The sequence below is a fragment of the Haemaphysalis longicornis genome, unplaced genomic scaffold (genome assembly GCF_048455015.1).
Source record: "Haemaphysalis longicornis isolate Haplotype H1 unplaced genomic scaffold, Haemaphysalis longicornis Haplotype H1 scaffold_4, whole genome shotgun sequence".
NCBI classification, from domain to species: Eukaryota; Metazoa; Arthropoda; class Arachnida; order Ixodida; family Ixodidae; genus Haemaphysalis; species Haemaphysalis longicornis.
The window spans coordinates 93,172,210-93,191,809 of record NW_027526361.1 but is presented as its reverse complement, the minus strand read 5'-3'; the positions used below and the strand labels follow the sequence as shown (position 1 = coordinate 93,191,809).

Below are 19,600 nucleotides of genomic sequence, written 5' to 3'. Positions count from 1 at the left end.
CAAAGCTTAGGCCCTGACTAACCCCCATCTATGGTCTGCTTTGTTACCATTTCGCATTTGCTCAAAAAGAGTGAACTGCAGGGCATATGTGCGTAGGCGTCGAAATTCTCGATTTCACGGACGTAAAATACTGAAATTGACATCGGCGCTATCCCACGACCGGCAAGTAGCGCTTTTGCAGGAAAATGACTGGAAAATGAGATGTCGCGCACTGGCACATCCGCGTGCACCAGCCTGCTGACGACGCCACAAGGAATTCTGTTTATGACACCCTTAGAATTCAGACCACACGCCGGCAGAAACGCGCGGCCTCCTTCACTGCACGGTACTGTCGCGATAAAAGCTCGTACGAAATGCTTCGCTCACTTCGCAAGGCCGTAGCGCGTGACGCGTCCGACCCGCCGATGCACGTTCGACCTGTTTGCAGCAAGGCCTCGATTTCAACGAGCGCTCGCGGTAAACTTTCGAGTCGTTCACTGTCGCCGGAATCGTTTGCTATACAGACACAGAACGTCGTTATAACCAAGACGCTCCATTCGAACTATTAACGCTCCGACCTGCTGTGCAGGCAGAGCAAGTCATCACCGCTTTTAATAAAATACCGCTTATAACAAAGCCATTTTCTCGTACCGAAGACTTCGTTATGACGATGGTTTACTGCACACTGCAGCCTCGACGCGGGCTCGCACCGTTCAGCCAATTAAAAGCAGCCAAGACCAAGCTTTCAACCTTCAATGCTAAGTGCTCAACCTTGCGTATACTGGAACCAATCGGCCTATAGCTGCGCGCGGATTCACTCCGAGAGCCAGCGCTTGGCAGCTGGTATACTGCCCAGTGCCACCCAGCGCAAACAACTGTTAGGATTCATCGGCCTCGGAACACCCATTCTTGAGCAATGTTAACAGCGCGGACTTGAATGGAACGGAAAGGTGCTGCGCAAAGACACACAGGCGAGCACTGCCCAAACTCGCGCTGTAAATTGTGTCCAAGAATAAACCTCGCACTAGCTAACGTCAAAGGCCCAATCAACCCGGGGCTACGACAACCGTGAAAGAGGTGCATCCTTTTGCCCGAACCGAACCGTCACAAGCGGGCGGAGTTGAACAAGACGGCCCGGGTCTATATGCTCAACGGCATTTAGCGAGCCGTTTTTCGCGTTTGACCCGCGAAGACAGCACAAGCGCGCAATCTGCTTCACCAAACTGTCTCCGCGTAAGGTAAAAAAAAAAAAAAAAAAAAAAAGAGGACGAAGAAGCGGGGTGAAGACGAGGCGAAGCCCCAGAAAGGAAAAAAAAAAAAAGGGTCCTTTTCGAGCCGTTTGTAGGGCTTCCCAACTGTTTACCGCATCGCCTCGACAACGCCGTGCATGCACCACACAGCGCTCTGACCTTTCCCTAACGAAACAGAAAACCAAGACGCAATAGGGTATGCACCACGAAGCGCTCCGACCTTTTTCCAACAATAAAAAAATAAAACCAAGAAGAGATAGAGGATTGGACGAAAAAAATTGCGAGCTGGCAGCGTGTTCGGACGCACATCAGGCGCGTTTGCATACAAGGGCGAGGACCCGAGAGATGCACCGAAACGAAAGGAGGAATCAGAATCGGGTCACGCAGACAGGCCGCACAGGCAGCCGAGAGGAAAACGAAAAATGATAAAGCCGCAACAGGTCGCGAGGCCTGGCCCGGCCTGCACGTCAAATTTCGTTCGGCCACCGCCGCAGACGCCACCACGTGTAACGCCAAAAGCGCGCGCGAATAATAACCGGCCGAGCCGAAGCTAATGTGGTCAGCGGGGCGACGTAACAACGTGCACTACAGGCGTTTTCGCACCCACACACCTGGGCCGCCTTCTCCCTGTTTTTGGCGCTGAAAAGAAAGACACGACGAGGAGAAGAAAAAAAAAAAAAAAGCAGCCTTTGCAATCTCATCTTGAGGAATGAACCGGTCCTGTTCTTCCTCTGGGCCTTTCTAATATCTCTCCCGCCACCTCGGCCCATTCGGGTTCCTCTTCTTTTTTACGTGTGTGTCGACGGGAGAAGCTTACGCGAAACCGTCCGGAGCGAATCCGAAAGAAAGGAAGCCAAACGAGGAAAACGATGACGACGGGACAGTGTGTTCGCCCGACAGAATGGGAACGAAGAGCGCCCGATCTATCCGATGATGCCGCCGGCTGCGCTGACCCCAAATGTTCGCTGGCCAAAAGGGATAAAAACAGCTGGATTTCGTTGTAAAGGAAAGAGCCGTTTCCTTTTTTTTGTTTTTTTTTTTCTGCGGGGCTTAACGCTAACTTATGACCCGATCACACGCTGTGGTATGGCACACTGCTGCCGGCGCCCAGATTATTTTAAATAACCCGCGTCCTCCTCTCGCTGCTCGTGTACATGCGGCCTCGGGAGAATCCCGCCTCCGGGATCAGTATCGACCGAATTTTTTTCTCACGCGCGGCCGCTTTTCGGCCCAGAGAACACAGGAGCGCAAACGTAGACGCCCAGATTATGGAAGCCGCGATTATGGCGCAAATATGCACTCGGTGTTGTCCTCCTCGAAGTGGTGCGTGCCATTTTCCGTCGTGTACAAGTCAAGGGTGCTGCTACAGGCAAATGATTTAGCCGCAGTTCCGTTCAAAAATTTAGCAAGATCCAATTTCGAAATGTCGAGATTACAGCACTGCGGTAGTACCGGCTGAATCGCACCGCTGTTCAGTGATTGCGTTATCTTTTCGACCATCCATGTATCAGCGAAGTTTCGCCATACTGTATGGCTTATCACTGCTGATTATTATCATTATCATCGGTACACACGCTAACCAGCTAATATGCGCATTATCACTACTCAGTGGTTGCCACGAATATAAATTTTAAGCGGCAATTAAACGCCACGGAACCGTCTTACGTTTTCAAGGGACCTTAAGAATACCAAAACCTTACCACCGCAAGAGGTACTTAAAAAAAAACAATCGCGCTGCTACCAGAAAATAAAATAATAACGCGTGTGACCCCTACCCTTCAGGAAACGAAACGAAAAAGAAAATTAGCTGGACATACAATTGAAACCACGTCTACAGTGTAGGAAACCGAAACACTGGGCCACTGGGCCACACAGCTCGTTTTGGCAGAGTTTCAAGAAGCCGTTGCTGGGTCCTACAATACAGCATGAGTATGCACGGCGGCTGCCCCGCCATTGACAGGCGTTGCGCGAACTGCACTTTACAAATGTGCTGTCAGGAAAAGATGGCATGAAAAGGCTAAATTTGGCGAAGCTAAAAAAAAAAAAAAAAAAAGTAAGCCGTGTTAAAAGGTCATTCGGCGCTTATCCTCTCAACACAGTTTCGCAGAAACGAGCATGTAGTTGTTCCGAATAACTAGTTGTTCCGAATAGCTAGGTTTTCCGCGACACTTAAGAGGGGCCATGAAGATAATATATGTTTGGTTTATTAGAAAGACTGCTTCGTCCCGATAACAGTGACACCAACTTTATCGCAAACTTCAAACGAATATTCCTCATATCAAGGAAAACAGATGAAGCCGGGCGATTCCCCAGCCACTTTCCCGCGACGTCTCTATGACGTCACAGAATCTTGTTTGTGACGTAACAAAATCTTGGCGGCCGTCGGCCTCAGCCAGCGCCAAGAAACACGACTGGGCGATTATAGCATGCCTCTAGTTCCGTTTGATCGCATCACTTGAATGCTAACACGCAGTTCACAAACACACTGGTAACTATGTTTTTAATGCCTGCCCATATTACGTCACTCCCGCCCATACTGCACTTGAGCGCGAAATTTGAAAGTCTCTCTATACATGTCCTGCGTTTTTCCCGTTAAAAAGGACGTCTTTTGCGGCTGAAATGCAGGTGAGTGAGTTACCAAAGGCTAGTTATTTCAAACTGAATAAAGTTGTATTTTGTCTTCATGGCCCCTTTAAGGTCAGCGTACAAGTTTATAAAGCAGGCTTGGAGATAAAAACAAGGATGACTGGTGCTTACATAAAGATGTCGCACGCCTGCTGACTGCAAGGCAAGCAGGCCTAACCTCGGCAAGTACGGCGGGCGAAATCAGAGTTCACTGTTCACTTAAAAAAAAAAAAAACATTCTGCTTGAAAAAGCTAGAGGTAACTCTACAGCAGAAGGACCGTTAATTCATGCTCGCGTCTCCGAAACACGGCTCCCCCGCGGCGCCTGTTTAGCGCAAATCACTCAGTATGTACAACCAACTAGCCCTGATCAGGCTTTTGTAACTGCAAAGCTGGTTTCACCGCGCAGCTTGCCACTCCCGCACAGCGGCGACATGCGTTTCGCTGAAAGCATTAGGCCACGAGCATCGGGCACAAACAGAAGGGCGGCGGTTGCTTACGTCTAAAGAGACTGATCCCCACCGAAAGGCAAAACCACGCGAAATTAAGAACGACAGCCTAGAAGCCGGTCGACCGCTGGCAATAAACGGGAAAACGAATTATACCCCTGCCACACGGCAAATTTAATGTCATTCCCATCGAATGTCATTCGTTCAAAATGACATTTGTTTGGTGCCACACGAGGAAAATGTAACGACATTAGATCAAAATGACATTAGAGACTGAATGAGTTTGCGGAACCCATTCGACTGCATTTTGCCAGCAAATGTATTATCTCGACAACACAGACTCGGTGGGAATGCCCACACAAAACAGATTACTAAAGCGTCAGTAGCATTATAATATTGTTACGTGCGTATAATTTTAGTCATTTATTCATCCATACGAAGCAAGCCGAATAGAGTTGTAAAAAATAACACGGCTAGTCTCGCTACCAGGACAGCCTCAGCCGGCGTGGTGGCCGCCAGCCTACAGCGCAGTGTTAAAGTGAATTCAAAAGTGCAGTAAAGGTGTTTAAGCTATTTTCGCTCAGTCTTTACAAATATTGAAGCACTTACTAAAACATTTTCTCCACGCAAGTTTTTGCACAACGAAACTGCCATCATTTTAAAATTACATTAATTTTAGCCGTGTAGCAGCGCGTCAAGAAAATTACATTAAGTCGAACGAATGACATTCGATATACCCTTGCCACACGGCAAATTTAAACAGTATCTAAGCGTTTGTTTCACTCGTTTTTTTTTTTTTTTTTTTTTTAAATAAGACGTTCATTTGCAACGTCTTACAGGATCGCGCAAGCACTGAGAAAGAAGGTCTACTAACTATAAGCAGAAGTAAAATATTTGTACGGCCCACCCTGCGGTGCCCGGTGAGCAAATCATCCCCGCTTTGGGCGAAGTACCGCTTCCAACGAAGTCAGTTTCCCGTCCCGAGGTCCTCATTACAACGAGGGTTTTGCTGTATATGCACTCATAACAGATCTCATCCCGTTCCTAGTTTCTGGCGGTCTCACCCTGACGTTACCCAAACTCCCGCGGCCTTTGGTTTCCCGGGTGGCAATGCGTCCGGCAGGCACTGCTTGGATCTCGAAGCGCACGCATATAGATTAGAACGGCGGACTCACCTCGATGCTTTAGGCGAACCACTTCACGAGCAGTCCATCGGGACGTGCGTGGGTGTGCGCACCAGGGGATGCGCCGCGCGGAACGTCATCGAGCGAGCGGGCATTGTCGTCGCGCTGGCAAGGTCTGCCTGTGGGAGAGAAGAACGAACGCGATCACTCAACACGAAGGTACGCTACTCTCTGGGTGAACCCGATTTCGTTCTAATTAAACTAGTGTAACTGTTGGTTACCGAAAAATGCTGCAACGGAATGAGCAGCTTGTGAAGTCGAGCATCAGCGCACATCAATGCGCACATAGACCGGACTCCTCTAGTGCGCATCGGCGCTTATGTCCGACCAATTACCTTTTTTTTTTTTTTTTTTACTAGACCGGCATCAGCGTAGAAGGCGCCGCCGTCGAATTATGGTTTTAGAGAATTTGTCAAACGCGTTTAGGTTTCTTCTCTCGAAGGCGCCCTTCTCTAACCCGCCGACCAAATTCCAACATTTTACGATCTACTCCCCGTGGTTCTGAATGGGCTGTTGTCTTACGACAATACCGGCTTGTCAGAAACGATAAGAGTTATCAGCTAGAGCCAACTGCCTTTTCCTGCGTCGTTCCCACCGCGGTTTTATTCTCTCATCCGCGACCCCTTTCCTCCCCTCCCTCCTGCAAAGGCTAAGCTGACCAAATCATGTATGTCCGGCTGCCAGTGAACGTACGAACAAAGCCAATTTAAATGAGCTCGCGATCAGCGATTCTGGCGCTAGCAAACTTGTGCGTGCCTATCGGACATCAAAGGCCCATCCCTCGTAGTTGCCCCAGACATTTCTTCAAACTTCGCCTTACTCAAACCAAATAAATCCGCGCAATTTCAGCGGACCAGAAAAACCGGTTTCCCGTTCTCGTATCCATTTAAGCTTCCGAACGGAAGAGTTTGGCTGTGAATGGGCGGATGAATCTTGTCAAAGCGCCACAACGGAACACCTTGCACACAGATACTTCGGTAACTATCATTTTGTTTCTTGCAAGGGTTCTTTCTCTTGCTGCAAACAACTTTGGCGATTGTTTCTCACCAGAAAGTGCTCAAATTTATATTTCATGCAACGCACGCTAGTGAATACGCCTTCACGTATTTGCGTAACCAAATAAAAAAAGGAAGCCATCCAGTGAGCTGGCTATGAAAGCAGCTATGCAGCGTCTTCGCCTACTTGATATTGCATCACACATTCATGAATTTTCAAAACAACAGTAAAGTAACATCGCAGAAACTCGTTGATACCACGCATTGGAAACTCCAGAGCCATTGTTCAAGCCCACCCATTCCGCAAGTTGCCACATGCCACCGCCGATCCGTTACTTCACGTGGTTCAAAGAAAAACAAAACAAAGCAAGGCGGAAGACGCGCGCGGAGCTCGCATACATGTATAATAACAAAGGCCCACCAACCCACACGGCAAGCCGATCACAAAACCCGCTCGGCAGCGCCGGCCGGAAAACAGTTCTTCCCGGATGCCCCTGGTCGTCGTTGTCGTCGTAGGCGGAGGCGAGCAAGGTGAAACCCTAGCACGCGTCTCCAGAAAGGATCACCCGGCCGCGCACCAACAATCACACATTCAGACGGACAAGCGAGGTCACCGGCCGCAGCAGTAGCGGTCGCACACGAGACCACACGCGCGCACCACAAAGCACCAGCGTGTCGCAGACGAAGTCGCGCAGACGAAAAACAAACAGCGACGCCGACGACGACGACTGAGCAGACGAAACAAAAGGATTGACAGGCGCGCACGACACACAATGAGCGGAGAACGGGGGACGACGGCGACGCGAGCGGTCGGTTCTCCTCCGCGCAGCGACTGACTGAGCGGGGCGCGCGACCGGCTTCTCCCGCGAGCGCCACGAAGGAGCGAGAGAGCGCGGCTGGGCGCAATCGGGAGCCCGATCGGCTTCCTCGACGACGACTCGGATCGCCCATGAGCGCCCGCGCGTCTGCCGCGGCGCTGACCTGCTCTCGTAACCCTCACCCCGCAGCCGGGCTGCTCGGCGGGGGGTCGGGTGTAGCAGATTCGCGCTCCTTATTCGAACTCGCACACGCGCGGACAAGACAGCCGGCCGCCGCCTCCTATTCTCGGGAGGAGAGCTCGCGTAGGCGGCACGCGGCCACGAGAAACACGACCGCCGTCGTGTGCTGCGCCCACTTATGGCATAAATTTTGCCGCCGCGCATCATGCATCCTTATTATTCGCCGGGACAACTGGCGATGCGACGTGTGCCCCAGTTTCGCCTGCGGGACTCCTGCGCATCCTGCGCACATGCTACGACCGCGACGCAGACAGATCGAGAAACAAAAAGAGCGGCCGGAGGAGCGATAACCAGTGCCGCAGCAGCTGTCGCGCCGCGGCTCTAGCTAACACGAACAGCCGCGTTAAAGGGGCAACCAACCTTCGCTGGCACGCAAAACCGATAGTGTCCCACTGCGACTGGGAGTAGCACGACTGCCCGGAATTATACTCTCCGTATCGGCGCCTACAAGCGCCCTCGTTTAGAAGCATTTCGATCACTGAATCGTTTGTCATCTTCGACAGCTCGCCCTGAGGCATACAGATAAGGGGCAGAGGTTACAGCCACGGGAGCGCCGAGGTGTTCCGTGATGAGGTCCAATGCATGTAGATCGGAGGCAGACTAGTCTGCGGCTTTCTGTGGCGTTTGTGTTCGCTATATACGAAGCCCAACTCGGAAGCCTGCAGTAAAAACGACGTCACCCGCAGAGAAAGAGAGAGAGAGGGGAGGGTACGGTACAGTACGCAACCCGTCAGACATTCTAGTTGCAAAGAGAAGAATGGCCTGGTAAGGCATTGTCGAAGTAGGAGCCCGGGTCCACAAATAATATCGCTATACCTAGGATGTGCCATTTCAGCCAGGGCGCCCTAAGATGTCGAGAACGGCTTCGTGAAGGCCTCTAGAAAGTCTAATACGCCGTAGCTTTATAATTTGTAGTTTCGTACGTAGTCGTGCAAGGATTGAGAGTTTTATCACTATGGAGCAATATCACCGCAGTTGAATGGACGCAATTTTCCCCCTCAAGATGCGATCACATCACCACGAGCGTGCGAATTTCGAGACAACAAGGAACGATTGCGCAACAATAAAGAGCGAAGCATCTGGTGCGCATGCGCGAATCAGGAAGCCTCTGCGTACAGTCGCCCATACACAACAGGGGGCACAACAGCCGCCTCCGCAAGGGAGATAGCGATCTCCACGCGCGACATCCTCGTCGTCAATCAGCCTTCTTTTCTTAGCGCGAGCTTCCTCACGCGGTCGCGCGCCGCTTCGTGTACAGCGAAACACAATGCCTGGAACTCTGATAGATGATGCTATGGGCCCGGCCTTCCCTACTTTCACGCAACTTCACTCAGGGTGGGGGGCTTCCACTAAAGGGACCTCTCTATCCAGATATGGCAAGAATGAAACGGAAATTAAGCAACTTCTTACTTCGCAGACACCCCCCCCCCTTCTCCCCCTTACCCACGCACCGGTTCTAGTCAATTATGAATAATATCAGTTTGAAAGAAAGTAGCCAACGTTATAGTCATGACGCTTACTTAACTATGTTGTTTTTCCCGTAAAAAGCTTCACAAATGCCTTATAGCCCATACATTCAGGCGTTTCTATTTTAAGTGGTCAGAGCTAATGCGACCTGTACCGTTAGCTGCGTGCACTTTACGCGATACTAGGTGCACAGGTTTTGCGGATTAAACTCCCTTCTGATAAGAACGCCCTCGGTGCACAGAATTGGTTTCGGTGCACGTTAAGAAGCAGCGCGGAGTGGACAAATTAAACTACGGGCCCTTCACTGAGAAGCGTCTCGCGGCTTTGGCGTTTCTTTCGTTGGCGTGTAATGCCCTAAGGTTCGGAAGTTCGCCAACCAGAAGCGGAACTAAGTAGAGTTCAATTCGATTAGAATTTATTTTGAGATAAGACTGGGTGGTTTACTGGGTTAAGGCCGCATGATCTCGGCGACAAAGCCCAAGAAACCACAACAAGGCCCACCGACGAGATGGTAATCACACAAATACAAGCACGCACTTGAACATATATTACACTCACGTGGGAAGCTCGCGAACCATATTACGTGACCGAAATATCTGCGCAGAAGATAAGGTGGGCGCCAACTGCTCACACCGGATAACGCACACCCCGCGCAGCGTCTCGCAACCGACTCGGCAACAAATCGGCCCACATTGGCGCACTTAATCCCGCCTCCTTTGAAACGAAACCCGGTGTAGTCTTCATTCCTGCACGTACCTGTCGAAGAGTACCGCCGCCTCGAAACACACAATACGGCTGCGCATCCAAGCAACATCCTTTGAGCGGGCAGATATATACTAACCACAGCGAGCCGGATTCGGGCACTACACGTCTCCATACAAGCCGCGTGCTTCCGGAGGGGAGGGGGGGCTGACGACGATGGGGGACGCAGGACACGCGCAGCGATCTATCTGGCGACCCCCGCCTCTCTAAATCAAGTCGGAGAAACGAAGAAGGGGTCGGCGTTGTCTTTCCCATCCGCAACAAGCGGAACAGCCACCCACCGAGTCGCTCGCTCCGGGGCCCCTCGCATATCACGTGCGGTGAACTGTTAAGATGCGCTCACAATGCGCATGCATGTGTACACGGTGTATAACGTTCGGAACGAGCAACGAAGAAAATAATTTAAGTTGGTAAATACGCAAGGGCAAGTGCAGGCGGAAGAGGGGGATGAGGGAAGGAAGAGGCTGAATCGAGGGTATAAATGTTTTCCAGGGACATAATTTTGTTTGCCGAGCCATGAAATACGCGCTGAACTTGCGTCGATCGTTCCGGCATACGCCACGCCCTCCGGCAAGCTTGCCTCGCACGTACCCGAGCACTTAGTAGGGAACCCTTCTTCCGCATTTCATCAATACCTTCCTACCCGGCGAGAAGACGGAAGGAGCAGGGCGGAGGATGCCGCCTCTCGGCGTTAAACGTCTTCACCTCCTTTTTGGTTTTGATTTTCCCGCGCCCGCGGGTCGATCGAATTTAGATAGAGGATACCAATTGGCCCACCTGCCGCAACTGAGCGCCCCGTCTCTCGGAAACAGTGTTTCTCTCCGAAATGTGAGGCACACGATCCGGACGCACGCAAGCGATGTTTGAAGAGCACGCCAGGGCCCAGAGAACCGCGAGCGGTGGAGAGGGAGCGCGCAGCGCGATCTTCCGGGCCGGCACCATCGGGAAGAGCGGCTGCACGCGATCGGGCTTTCGATCTCCCGCGCTGATTACGCGAGACCCGCAGGGGACTAACCGCAGATATCAACGAGCGCCGGCCACTTATACACTGGGCCGTTGTTGACCGACGTAGAGCGAAGAAAAAAAGCCGCCGCCTACTGCTGCCCCAGCTACGGAATTACGCCACATTCTGAACTTTAATGGCGTGTTATTAATAGCGGCCACGGTTTGTAAGGGTGGAGCCAACTGATCGGGCTGGTCAAAAGTACTACAGGCCTAGTTGCACACCACAAGAGGTGAAGAGACAGGTAGAAATTTGCGCGCGCGCATTCGGAGTTTGCACACTGTAAGACTATCTCTTTGAGACACTGCACTGCGACCCCACGCGTACAGGTCACCAATAAAATTGGCACTAGCACGGCGGTGAGCTGGGCGAGTTGCGGTTCTGGCGTTGTGCTGCTGAGCCGAAGGGGACGCGGGTTCGCTTACCGGTCGCGGCGGCCGCTTTTCTTCTCGGCGCACGTTAAAGATCCCCAGGTAGTCAAAATTAATGCGGAGCCCTCCACTACGGCGCACTACGGCGCACCTCATCCCCTGTGTAGCGTCGGCGCGTTAAACCTCGTAGTCAATCAATCAGTGTGGCTCTGTTCAGCCTCCGGTTCTGCCGCGCATCGAAGCGGTGAAAAAAGAAGAAGAGAAAAAGCGAAATTGCCTTTAAAAATGTTCGACAAATCCTCCAAGGCTCGAGATTACATTGCCCATTACAATGGGCGAGGAAGCCCATGTCCACCCTACCATGGAAAGAGAAAGATAAATAAAGAATACGACGACCCCTCGACGACGCGTACTGACAGTTTTCTCTTCGCATCTCGTACGTGCCACCAACGTCGGGAAACGACGCTCTCGATAACGCGAACGTCAAAACACAACAAAAAAAAACACCCTTCGCCTTGCGGAGTTATGAAACTGGGTGCCAACCCCTCCAAATGCGTTCCAAGCGAACATCCAGCGTTTATTTCCTTAAGGAGGCTGCACAAACAACACTTTTTTTTGAAAAGAACAACATCGCAGGAAATCCCTCGCGACACAGACCCCGCTCGGCGCACCGAAATAGCTGGCGCGCCCGCCGGGACGCGCAGCAACGCGCACAACGTCGTTATGCCACCATAGCGTCGTCGTCGTCGTCGTCCCGAGCACGCGACGTCACCACCGACGTCACCGCCGCGGTGTCAACGGCAGTGCGGAGGGCAGTCCCCGCATCCGACAAAAGGGTTCGAGGAATCCCCCCGTGAGCAAACGCGTGGGTGCGAGATGAAAGCACGCCTGGCTTCCCCCACGCAGCCGAGAGACTCGGGCGCGGCACACAGCGATTGCCAAGGGACGCGCGGTTCGACGTCGGCGCGTTTTCGTCAGCGCTCGACCAACGGAGCGCGGCAGGGCAAACTCACCGCGTGCCCGAACGGCTACGAACTTCCTTCCGGTCGCCAACAAAAATTACCATCCTTCCCAAGGAAAGTTGACAGAAGCGCGAAAGCTAAAAGTGCGTGCAACCTTCGCTCAAAGTGCGTATACGGCCGATCGCCAAACCTTCAAAGACCCTAATCGCAAACGAAGAACAAACACATGCGAAGATCTTTCGCGCATAAATATATAAACGCGTCTACGAACGCTCTAAACGTACACCGATACGTGGTTTATGTGGTAAAGGTATATTATTGCACTCCGTCTCCATGGTCCACGCGTCTATCGTCTTATCAGAGTCCTTCATAGCACTGAAGGACTCTGGTCTTATCCAGAACCGCTCCTTTTCGCTATTTTCAAGTGGCCGTTTTGATACAGCGTAAGTCCGGTTTCACGCACGTGCCGTGTGTCCAGAGCTTTTTCGGCCGACCAACGGGTCCATAAAAAAACTCATTAGTTTTTTTTTCTTTTTTTTTTTTCTTTTTTACGGCATTCGTCCGACTCAGAAAGCTTTCGCTCTAAAATTGCTCGAAAAGGGGGGCACGCGGGATTGAACGATTTCATGCATATCCGCTGTCAACGATATAAATTTGACCTCTTCGAATTTGAAAAAAACAAAAACAAAGGGGTCATCAGGATTATGCGTGCTTCAACAATGGAGTGGAAAAATTAAACTTTCGGCCCACTTTTATCCGCAAGCAGTTCGGCGACTAGTTAAATGGCCACCAACTATAAGGTGTGAAATCAGGGTGGCGTGTATCAGTAGATTACAGTTGCCTGACTAGAAATACACTACTCGCGACTGCAGCAGTTGTTTAATAACACGGAAAACGTTTAAGTAAAAACGGGTATGACTAAAGCTAGTATTTGTGACGTCGTAAATCGCGATGGTAGAAAGAGGTTGGCAAAAGTCGTTCAAGGATTATTTTTATAGAGAGGACAGTGAGGCAAGGACATAAAAAAGTGTATCTTGCTACTTTTGCTGTGTGGCCGTTTATTTAAAGCTCACGAATTTCAGACAGGAATGCCAATAACAGGGTAGTGCATTGCCAGAGGCGGTAAACAGCGTTTTTAAGTTTTGATTGCAAGCTTAAACAAGCGCCGTTCACGGTCGAAAAAAAAACAAACACAGGAGTGCTAAAACAGGTCTGATCTTGCAGTTAATTAAAAGAGAATGTTACATGTCCTTTGGTTTCCCCTTGAGGACCCTGCAACACAAATCACGCAGTGCTGCTCGGTGTTGGCGATATCTCAGCTTTCGCAGTGCCTCCAAACGCGAAGAAAAGAGTGAAAGCATTTGTCGGAAGCGTTGCAGGGTCCCTTTAACAAACATGAGGGATCGAAGCTACCCATTGCATCGCTTTCCCACCTCGCCGCCAAGCAAACGCCGAAATGTCGCCGAGCTTCACGACGTAGCCGCGTTCCGAAGAAATGGAAACCGACACACACACGCCCTCTAACAATTGCACGATGGTGGAGGGGAAATTACGGGCGGCGCCGAGGAATGAGTCACAATTCGGCGTGGTGGCGGCGTCTGCAAACAACACGACTCTGGCCTCTTTTGTTTACTCTTTTATTATATATATATACGCCTCTCTCGCAAGGCGTCGTCCCATACGTGCGCGCCAAGCCTCCACGCGCCACTGACCACGAAAACGAGACGCGCGTGCATGCGTACAGGCGTGGGCGACGTCGCGCGCAGACGCTGTCCCCAGAACGCGCCCTCGAAATAGATCTAGGCGTGGGTCTGCGCATGCGAAGACATGAGGCATGTTAATAACAACTCTCAGTGGCCGAGTGAGAGCAAAACACCTGCCCCCGAAAAACAGCCCCATGGAACTCTGTTCAGACAGCCGAGCCTATTTCAAATCGACACGAACTGTGACCCGCGAGCGCGCGCGCCAGGAGAAGTTGTGTAATTCTCCCTCGTTCATGCACCAGTGATCATATACTTTTGTGTTCCATCGTGAAAGAGAAAAGCAACACGCGAAAAATATTTTCCTAAGGCCTCAGGTTTCCTGAAGGAAACATCTGTATGGATTGCCGAATCTGCCACTACAGTGGCGATAGAAAAATCAAGCCCAATCGAAACACGTGTACTACGTGACTCCGGTAATGAAATACGAAATGAAGCACGATGAAACTTCACTTGTTTTCATTTCTCAACAAAAATACGTAGCTAAATATGCCATGAAAATACAAAAAGCACTGGTTAGCTTTTTTTTCTTCGTCGTGATGTCTTGGGCATACTCTCTCTTCTTTTTTTTCGGGGGGTGGGGGGGGGGGGGGGGGGGGACTGCTTGAAGGGAGATATTCCTTCGGTGTTCATTTGACAGAAAACCCCCCCCAAAAAATAACAATAATAGGCTCATAACCGGCACGTATGTAAGTTGGTGCTGCAATTAGACTAAGCGGTATCGCTATGTCACAGGAAGTGACACCGCGACACGGAGTGGCGTCGTTTCCTGTCATGGCGTCACACGCCCAAGCTTGCTTCCTTTCCTTCTCGAGCAGGTAACCTTGAAGTGGCCTTGAATGGCCTTACAATGGCCTCGAACAGCTCACAACGGCCTTGCAGTGGCTTTCAAGCGGTCTTTCAAGAACCGAGGCTTCACGAAGCCGAGCTGACGGGGCACGTAAGTGCCGGTCGCATTTAATACGAGTACTTAATACGAGTATGAGCATTTAATACGGGCGATAGCCATCACCCTGCCAGGTTCAGCAATTTCCGCAATACCGACTTCCGATTCAAATTAAGCGATGTAATGACACTTCTTGGCAGACAATCGAGCAACGGTATTCTAGTACGCGACACACCCTTTGCGGGCTAAGTTAAATGGAGTAGTTCTTTTCTTCTCGCCGGACGGTGCACCTGCAAGCTTTTGCGCTATTTGTGCCCAATCACTATCTCTGCGCTATCTGTGCACGCTCTGCGCACGCGTGGCATGCTCACGCCGTACGAAGAGAACTGAATAATGTTTATAAGCATGTCTCAGCGTCTACCGGCGTTTACAGGATGCGCATAGAACGGAGGCTCACAACACCTTCCTAAAGCGGTCTCAATTTCGAGGCAAGCAAACAACGATCACAGCGCATACCATCACACCGCCCACATGTCATCTGAGAACGTCTGAAAGAGTTCAAAAGTGATGAGAGTGCTGCTTCGTGGCTACGGGGAAATTTCTGGCAGTTCCCAAACTCACTTAAACTCCGTTCAACGCTCGGATTTAATTACTATGACGACGATGACATTTGAGCCATCGGCACGGATGGAGTTGATTTCACAAGTACATACATCGAGCGTATGTCTCTTTCAATCGTCTACAAAAATTCTCCCGGAAGCTCGCCTCTCCACTGCAATCTTTCTTCCAGCCTTCCCTCTCTTTTACCACCGGCCTAGAGCCTCTCATTTTATAAATACAAGAATTGAAGACCAACTTTCAGAAAATATTCGTCGTCTTCAGCCATGACTGGAAGCATACAATGTATGACAGGCAGCACTTGTTGAGGCTGGCATCAGGGGCTATCACAATCGACGCAACAGGGTTATGTCATTGCATTGCGGCAGGGATGCGTCCCAGCGAGCAAACCACCACGAACTCAAAAGAATTGGGCAATTATACGCTCTCGCAATGTATATTGTTCCTCCAACCAAAGGAACCATTGCTCACGCAGGTGGCAACCGAACATAAAATGGGAAAAACAAGAGCGTACACGCCAGGCAAACGCAGTTACGAAATTGAGCGCGGCTTCCACCCTGCAGAGGCCAGGGCAAGTCCTAAAACCACGCGAAACCGAATAAACGAACTTGTGTATTTCTCAAAAAACGAAAACAATTCTCTTTAGTTTTAACGTAGCGTTCGAGGAGCCGAAGAAAATGTGCAAGACAGCAAGTCTTCAAAACAGCAAGGCTTGGTAAAACATAGCGACTAGACTAGCGAATGGAGTTTTCAAAGGCGAGGGCTGCAGTACCCGCTATGCTGAGGCTGCAGTTACATTCTTATCATCAGTTTTTTGGACCTAGCAACGATCGAATCCCATGGGAGTAAACAATAGTACCCGTTTTTCCTGTGTCCCCCTTCCCCCCTTAAATTCGCTCAAATTATTATATGCTAATTAATTTTGCCCCCCCCCCCCCCCCTTGTACGAATACACGGTACACGTAGAGTTCCCATGAGAACGGAACATTCCCTACACCTTCCCTCTCAAGCTTTTCTGTCTTGCGATTTTGTCCGTGTTATCACTACCGCGCCTTGTCTAATTGCGCCTCACACGTTATGCTATGGCGCAGCGACTCACCCAAAAGTTCTCTTTAATTAGCAGCATTACGTAACAAGCTCGATCACTCCAGATTGATTTTGGTTAAAGGCTGCCCTAGACCAAAACGGCACACGCTTCCGACTGATATTATACGCCTTCCCAGCCGTTGATGAAGTCCTAAAGTCGCATTATGAAACGATCCACGTCTGAATAAAAATTGTAGGTGCAACATTAAAAGCAAGCAAGGACTAACAGCAAAACAATTGCGTCCATTTGTTTGAAACCTTTGTTGTCATTAAAGCAGAAGCTGAAGCATCGGCAAAGATTATAAAGATCCCCAGAATGTAAAGTAACAAAAAAGAAAAACTGCCACACGATTACTTGATTGGATAATAGGAAAATTCCGCACAGCTTCCCAATCATCCGACGATACGGCTACCACACGGTGACGCCATCTTTTAAGGGCATTGCCTGGTGATATTCGGCCTGTCTTTCAACGCCCGCAATGAACTCGATTAGGCGATCAAAGTAAATGGCACACACGCACACCACCACGTCTTCGTTATACTTTTGGGCTCAATACAGAAATCGCACGACCGGATACACCAACAGTGCCTTTCGGCCGCTGGAGACGCTTCAGCAAATCCAGCCATTTAGTTATGATGCAGATACCGCTCGAAATGCCGCCTGTTTTCTAAGGTGCGGCGCAAACACTTCTGACGATTTCACAGTCGTGTCATTCCGCGCTGTCACAGCAACGGCGCAACCCCGCATCGCTTTAAGTGGTCTCCTCCGCTGATCCCGTGGTCGCCTGCGCGACAGAGCCGCGGCACTCACAATAAAATAGCATACCATTGACATCGCGCTATAAAAATTAAAGACGCCCGACAACCAGCGTCGAAGGCTCTTCGAAGGCAGTTTTCGTCTGCCCCTTCTTTAGGTGCCGTTATCCTCGTGGCCCACAAACACCGCTTGGCTCCTTCCCAGGTTCAGTCCGCAAACGACCGCCAGACCAATCTGTTTACTACAACGCAACAACTAAGCGGCCTTCGCTAGCAGCGCGCAAGCAAGCAGGTCACTCGATACCCCTGTGCATCCCCCGCCGACGCCGCTCACTTCCGCCTTCGTCGAATGCCTGCAAGACCGCGGCGAGGAAGCTGCAAGGAGGGGGCAACGACGACTATTTCGCGCTCACCGGAGACAACTCCGGCGCGGAATCGTCACTCACGCAGATACGCACACGCAAGCAGCGCGTATTAGTCTCGCGCACGTGAGCGCGAGGAAAGAAGCAAAGCGGCGCAAAGAGAGAAACGCCAAGATTCCCCGCCGCGGCAAGGGCAGAGGCGGCGTGATTTACGGTGGGCCCGTTCCTCGAACACGTCTCGCTGCCTCGCTCTCGCGGTTGTAGCAAGAAGACCCACGGGGAACTCTTTACTCGCGGGCGCGTGCCACCGTGCTAACGAGGCTGGTCGCTGCTGCTTCGGGGAACAAAACGTAAATAAATAAGGCCCGCCGCGTAGTCCGCGCGACCCACCGTCGTAGGGACGCACGGCAACAGCGAGGAAAGGTCGGCGACCCCGGGGGAAAACGCGTACAACTTGCCACGCGCGCAGAGGCAAGCCGTGGCATCAAGAAGAATGCGCGCAGCGAGTAAGGTGCGCGCGCCGGGATTACTTGGTCCCAGAGAGGGCGAGGGACCACGACGAAGATTAGGCCGAAACTCATCAACGCATACTAACGACCAGAGGCTCGCGAGGGTAATTAGCGGAGAGGGGCACCTCCTCCGACCGACCTTTTTCTCACACCGAGAGGTGCCGACAAGGGAGGCGCACGTTGACGCGTGCGCTGCACGCTGGACTTGGAAGGCAAAGCACCGCAACGCGCATACAGCCACAGGACCTTACGGAGGCGAAACCAGCGTACGTCTACACCGTGCCACGGTCTCCTGAAATGAGTTACTCATCGGCGTGAATGCAAATGTTTGCGAAAGTGGCCCCAAGAAATCGTTAGGCTGCTGCTTATCACGCGTTCACGCCTTTGGTCTCTCGTGATTTAATTCCAGGTTTAGCCGGGACTAGAGGCCACATGCCAGGCGCAAGCAGAACTTCGGGGAATCAATGACAGCCATTAACCCGTGACCAACCAATTATTGCAGTGACCTAACCGGGACCATCTGTAGTGACCTACGCGTGGGTCACCGCCTGGTCACGAGTTCCAGGGTGGATCACGTGACCCGATGAAGAGAAAAGGCGCAGTATCAACGCAGTGCGAACGTATAGGCGGCTTGTAGAGGGCGAGATATCAGCCTATACTACCATACCTCTACACAAGATGTTTACAATCAAATTCGTCGCTTATGGCTTACGCTGTATTGCGGTTCCATACGCGAAAGGAACCAGCGGCAGCGCCTTGGCACTTCCTCACAATGTACCCTAACTACGCCTGGAACCAAAACCTACGCTTTGAACAGCGTAACAAATTGTAAGATATAGTTCGGTCGGTCCCATGTACGATTCATCTTTAGCCTGTACCACTTTTAGCCCTCTCCTCAGCGCGCGCATGTTTACATTCCTCCTCTGTCTGCATACCCTTGCGTAGCGCCGCTACACACCGATTACGTGCGGCGCCCGCGTACACGCAATACCGCAAGCGCAATTACATGGCTGGCTCACAGCCGACCACACGGAACGGCGCCAATAGGGGGGCCCGCGCAGCGGGCCGCGCATGCTCTCACGGAATGGCCCCCGGTGGTTCGAACTAATTCCCACCCGCGCACACCGCCAATTATTCCGCGGGCTGGTGAACGCGATTTGCGTCTCCCGCGAATACGCCAGTGGGCCCAAATTACGCGACGCCCGGAGGGCAAAGCTATGCCGTGCACACAGACGCGTGCGTAAGTGTATACGCGAGGCAGTCACAAATGAGCACCTTCGGTGTAGAAATGCCGGCCCGTGCGGCGACAGCTCCTCAAATACGCCTGCCCAGCTCACAGCGCCATTCCCAGAACGAAGAGTTCTAGCTCGCTGCCAGCGCGCACGCACCCGGCTATGCAAATCCGTTGGCTTCATTCTGCGCCGAGTCCGCACAGGCAATCCTCGGTTGAGCGGTGTTTTCGACTACATCCAGTGCGGACCGCACTAAGTCTCACGTGCACTATCGGTCCGTGTCGCT

General features: G+C 51.5%; 1 protein-coding gene across 2 annotated transcripts in view; it reads right to left on the bottom strand.

The window, feature by feature from the left end:
- The window catches only part of Cdgapr (GTPase-activating protein CdGAPr), a 294,951-nt gene that overhangs the window by 209,164 nt on the left and 66,187 nt on the right, over positions 1-19,600 (bottom strand). Inside the window, exons 1-2 of one of the 2 annotated variants that reach the window (XM_077707303.1) lie at positions 6,908-7,387; positions 5,479-5,606 (exon numbers count right to left, since the gene is read on the bottom strand). The gene's annotated coding sequence lies outside the window, so the exon portion shown is untranslated. Of the gene's footprint in view, positions 1-5,478; positions 5,607-6,907; positions 7,388-19,600 lie in introns of those variants that run through there. The other variant, XM_077707302.1, reaches the window with a different exon arrangement.